Below are 6,359 nucleotides of genomic sequence, written 5' to 3' on the forward strand. Positions count from 1 at the left end.
TAAAGCTATTTGAGAAGTGTGTGGCCAAAATTCCATGTTCAGTGCTAAAAAACCTCTGGATTAAAGGGTAGCATTGTGTAGCTGGTCCATCCACATGCAGCCCACTGGATGAACGGTTCAGATTGTCGATGCCATGTATCCTTTTTTGCATTCGTCAAGCAAATGGAGAGATGGTCAGATGATTGTAACCGTCCATATTAAAATGCCATTCTATCCAATATCATGCTGAAATGATGATTATGATCCTTGATTTGCAGATTTGAATGTAACCGTTAAAATATTCATCATAAACTATCTAAACTCATCTGTAAAAATCAATTGCTAGAATACTCTATTCAACATATGTTATGTATTATGGCCCATCCATAGTAGGTCTAATAAGAGCGACGGTCCTGATCAGTCGTTCATTTCCTGATGTGGGCCCCATAGAACTACACAATCTTCATCAGCCTGACGTTAGATATCTGTCTGCAGGGAAGTTATTTGATACTCTGGCAGATTAGGTTCATAGACAAGCCCTCAGAAATTATACTATGATTATCATGCACTAAGTCAACTTAAAATGATTATATTGTGGAGCCCATTGTCTCTTGTCACAATCCCAAAATCAGATTGGCTGAACAATCCTAGCCCTTGATTCGTGGACACTTTGACAGTGTACCATCCATCATAATCTGCCGGACTACATAAGTTCTTCTTATGGAAAGACAGAGACTTAGGTGAGAGTTAACCTTATTTTAAGTAGTGGTGACTTATCCACCTTACACGTTGAAACATTCACGTCAATCCAGCCATCCAAATTTCTGACCCATTGTCAGATGAGTTCATTAATCGATCATAGATAATCCATCCAACTGCTAGTTATAAAATGGAAGGTTAAATATCAAAAGGGTCAGCGGCCCAAATTCAGCGAGTGGAAATCAGACGGTTGAGATTGTCCATCAGTATGAATTTCAAGATGTGATTTATCCAAGATTCGTTTGATTATTTGGATGGTATGGATTTCCTAGCACTTATGCCAATCACAACTTAAAATGGTGGTCAACATTCACAATTGTCAGGAAAATGTAAAGAAGAGGTGTGCTAATTCCAAGTGCATGTGTATCGCCATCCATACTCACGCAGGCACACGTGTATGGTATACACGTGCCAGATATGAGCTTTCTTCTGGTGAGATAATTCTCTGATCTTATGCCTAAAAAATCAGGCCATTTTCTCAGGTGGGTCACAAATTATAAATGAAGTGATAGGTTAAAACAATCATTTACAGCCGTACATTTGTTTTGAACGCTGTAGATCACCTGATGTATGAAATAGACTGATTTCCATGCTGGAAAATCTAAAGAGTATACCCCACCTGATGGAAAGCTCAGATCTCACACACGTTTCCAATATTGGCACGTGTGCCCGCTTGTGGACGGGCAGTGCGCCCTTTCCAGTGGGGAATTGCCGAACCTCACCAAAGAAACCTAACTCCTCTTTTGTCCTTTTCTTCTTCCGAGCAGTTGAAGAGGAAAGAAAAGGCGGGAAGCCTGGAAACAAAGAAAACCGAAATAACTGTTTTCTCAGATTTCGAATTCAAAAAAAAAAAAAAAGAGGAAGAAAATTATCTTTCCCTGGAATTTGAAGGAGGGATTGTGTTTCTATTCACTGATGGATTGCATTTTCTTGATCTGATTGCTGATCTAACACAGCCCATGAAAAGGCTTGGAGATTGAAATCATGTTCTATAGTCTATTCAATCATGATCTTGAACAGCTGCCCAAATGAAGAAATGCATGGATTCAAGTTGTGCTTGAAAGTTAGAGAATTCTCAGCTGTTGTTTCTCACAATTAAAATAAGAAGTGGGTTTTAATCGATCATGAGGACCTGATCTTGGGGTTTGGTATCAGGTGAATTAGGATCTGAATTGCAATCTTGGTTGTTGTCTAGATTCATCTGCTTTAGCAGTTGTAGATTCTTGATTGTTGGTTTCTTGGAATTGTTGTTGTGTTTTTTTTAGAATAAAAATAAACTTCAAAAATAAAAGTTATTTTTAGAAAGTAAATAAATATATTAATTATTTAAACTTTTCATAAATAGTTTGTATAGCTAGTCGGTAACAGAAGGGGTTTTTTTTTTTATCCAACCAGGGTTCAAATCTCCTCGAGGACGGTGCAAAGCACCGTCCGCGCGCATGGCATGGGCTGTAGGGCTGCTTGGGCGCTTTTTGGCGCTTTATTAGACGCACTTAGCACAGTCGATTTGGCACACGGTTCAAATTTTTGAGTCATGGTACCCTAATGTTTTATTACCTTTTTTGTTAATTGAGAGTAATTGTGGCATGATTATACATGTGGCACTTATGTCATGTGTCGCTTATGTGGATACAGTTTTTCCTATAAGATAAAGAGTCATGTCCTTTCATGGAAAGCAATTATTTGCTGTAAATGGGTATGGATTTCTTCCTGAAGAGGTGCTAAAAATTCATAACCTTTCAATTAATATAAACCCTAGATACTATAATCCAGAAGATAATACTCTTAATCCTTGAGATTATATCATCTTTTGTGCAATTACTCTCGATCTAATCTCTTGCTGAGTTTTTCTGAACGTTTTAAGGCATATCGGTGTCAAAACTAGAGATCTATTCAACACTTAAATATACAAATTTTTGTGTTGAAAATCAGATTGAGAGTTCATTGTATCGTGAAGACAATTTGCAGATTTCCTTCGTTTGCACTTGCTGAAACTTCCAGAAAAAGGGCAGCAAATCTGTCTTGAGAAATTGACTATTCAAGTCGAGCCTTGAACTTGATAGATCTGATCATTTCGTTATCATTTTCTTCTATCCTCTGTTGTGTACAAGATACTCTTACTATTCTAACAGGAATTTTATATAGCGAATGACTGGATTTTCTACTGGCTAGAGCCTTCAAATGTCTGGCACTTTTTCTTTTCTTTTCTTCTTCTTCTTCTGTTTTTTTTTCCCTTTTCATCCAGGAATTTTGGGCTCAATTCAAGAATTATCAGATCAGATTTTAAAATCAGAAGAAGTTCTGCTCCTGAAAAGCACAGTCGATTTAATAAAAAATCATCTCCTTCTCAGGGTAAATTCAGAGGCCTTTTCGTTTCATACAAAATCATCTTTTGGTTTGCTTAGATCGCTCTTTTAAGTACTCGAAAATACCTTTTGAATTAGATTTTGCATTGATGCATGGATTACTGACACACAAACAGTTCATCACAGGAAAAAAAAAAAAAACACCCCAACGAAATTTCAGGCAGTTGAATACCTGGGTGAGCCATGATCTTAGGTTCATCCCAACTATTGGTATGCTTTCATCAAGCGATGAGACTGTTCTCGGAGCCTTTAAGGAGAAATATGCATTGGCACACAAACACACCCTCGGGTTTTTAGTTTCAAGTCTTAGATCATGTGATCTTGTAAGCCGGAGCACAAATGATAGATTGAAGAAACTAATTAGGGGCCCTGCTATGGCTACTCAAGATTCCTGCGCTCCCCATACATGCCAATCTAGCATGTGTGAGGATCCAAGCCATGAAATTCGGCTGGGCTGGTTATCAGGTGAGTCTTACAAGTATATCCAATGTGGATTGTTGATCGATTCCTTTTAACCGTTCATTCCTTTGATACATCTGTCCCATCTGATGAATGACCCAGATCTCTGCACACTTCCAAATCAGCATGTTTGGAAAGAGCAGAATCCAAAAAAATGTTGCTCTCTCTGATTGTAAATGGTATCATCCAATTCATTAACAGGTCTTAGAATCTAAAGCAGATTACTGTATTCAGACTACTCGCCGCAAGAAGATGGTGTTTGGATCGTGTGACTCTAGTTGAATGGATAGCAAGAATGATACGAGATTTTTCATCAATGCGATGGTCCTCATTAGGTTGTCCCTGAATTGTCAGAAAAACATGTTATATTTTGTTTTAAAATAATATTAAAATTTGAATTTTCAAATTTTCGGTGATTTCCCTCCACATTTGAAAAGTTTTGGTACTTTTGTGTTGTGGGTTTTGTCACACATCGAATTTGACAAAGTAAACTATCTTGTATATAAGATAGTCTTTTTGCCTAGGGCTTGTGTCCCTTTTAGGGGGCATGTGAATTTGGTCATGTGGGGGGCTATGCCAATAGCTCTAATCTATGCCATTAACCACACAGGCGCGCGTGCCGAACCAAGTCCGTGTCTACGTGCGTGACGCGATGCGACGGGACAAGCTGGGCTGGGCGTGGGGGCGGGTGCGGGTGCGGGTGCGGTGTGGGTGTACTCGCGTGAGTGTGTGTGTATGGGTACTCGCGAGACTTTATTTGCGAGAGTGTACTCGTACTTACGCCTTTTCTTATTATTCCAGGGAGATGCATCCCTTCCGGTTGGTCGCACCTGTTGAGTTTAAACCCAACGGACCTAACCCTTTGTAAAGGGTGCTTATGCACCACTTCGGAGTCTATATAAGGACTTCTATTTAAATTTTAAATATACGAAAAATATTATCTCTTTTAAAACTCTCTCTAATACAGTTTTAAAAATTTTACTAAGTTCGTCGCTGAGTCAACTCAACACTTTTGGATTAAACTGCAAGTGGTTCGAGCCCGTGTACAGTGAGTGTACCGCTGGGACCAGGTCATAGTCATTATATCCTGGAGGTCGATTGCTCTGGAAACCTGTTGCACTTGGGATGCTGTCCAAGGGGAGCAAATTCGATTTCAAGTCAAGTGACTCAATCACGCCTCAACTCAATTCAATAAGTTCTTCTTTCTCAAAAAATTTATTTTCTTTTTTGGTTCTCGATTTTCTATAGTCTATTTAATTCAACCAAATATTCCAACAATCTTGAAATCGAATTGTTGAATTACATAGACTATGGCTACAGTAATAGTAAATGCTTCTGCTGAGTTAGCCAAAATCAAACTGTTCGCTGGACAATGCTTTAAATGGTGGAAACAGAAACTGATGTTCGCACTGACCGCCCTTAAAGTTTCATACATTTTATCTGAATCATTTACTATAGATCCAGCAAATCAAACTGAAGTAACAGATGAAAATAATTGTAAAAATTATATTCTAAACTCTTTATCCAATAAACTATATATGACGTGTATGCTTCTTACGTCTCTGCTAAAGATATATGGACTGCTTTGAAAAAGAAATACATATTAGAAGATGCAGGCGCTAAAAAACATGCAATTGATAATTTCCTTCATTATGAAATAACAAACGATAACCTGTCACAAATCAGATTTTCGATTTTCAAAGTCTAGTTCACGAATTATTGACAAAAGGAATTAAGTTGGATGAAGTGTTTCTGTCAGGAGTACTAATAGAAAAGTTACCGCCCTCCTGGAAAGAATATAAAAATAGAATGAAATATAAAAAGAACGCTGTTTCTTTGAAAACCACTATCGTACACATACGAATAGAGGAGACCAATAGAATCAGGGACCAAAAAGAAAATAGAAATGAAATAGATTCAAAGGCAAATCTTGTGGAATCAAGTCGGGCAAATAATAAGAAAAAGGGCAACTGTCATAACTGTGGTAAACCTGGACATTATGCAAATGAATGCAGGCTCAAAAAAATACAAACAATCAATTCAAGAAAAAAAGAAACTGCTACAACTATGGAAAGCCTGGGCATCATGTTAAAACCTTCAAGCTTAAGAAAAACAAAGATAAGCCGCAGGCTAATCTTACAGAAATAGACAATGAGTCTAACATGGTAGTAACTGCAGTGTCAGAAGTCTTTCTTGTAAACAATTTAGAGTGGGTACTAGACATTGGTGCAACTAGGTACGTGTGCAAGGATCGTAGCATGTTTACCTCCTACCAGGTATCAGGAGATAATGAACATGTGTTCATGGGTAATGCTAGAATGTCTCCAGTTATAGGGAAATGAAAAGTACTTCTGAAACTCACTTCTAGAAAGACTCTAATGTTGAATGATGTCTTACATGTGCCCGACATTAGAAGAAACTTGGTCTCTGGTTCACTCCTCAATAAGGCTGGTGTCAAGTTAGTATTTGATTTAGATAAGCTTGTAATGACTAAGAATGAAACTTTTGTTGGTAAGGGATACTGTAGCGATGGTTTATTCATTGTAAATGTATCCAATAATAATAATAAAAAAGATATCCAGTTCTGTTTATATTGTTGAACCTTTTTATCTATGACATAGTAGATTAGGTCATGTGAATGTAGCATCTTTAAAGAAAATGAAAAGATTAGGTTTCTTACTTAATATATCTAATGAATGATTCGATAAATGTGAAACATGTATAAAATCAAAATTTATTAGAAAACCCTTTAAACAAATAGAAAGATCATCTGTTCTATTAGGGTTGATACACAGT

Source organism: Magnolia sinica, chromosome 8, assembly GCF_029962835.1.
Source record: "Magnolia sinica isolate HGM2019 chromosome 8, MsV1, whole genome shotgun sequence".
Lineage (NCBI taxonomy): Eukaryota > Viridiplantae > Streptophyta > Magnoliopsida > Magnoliales > Magnoliaceae > Magnolia > Magnolia sinica.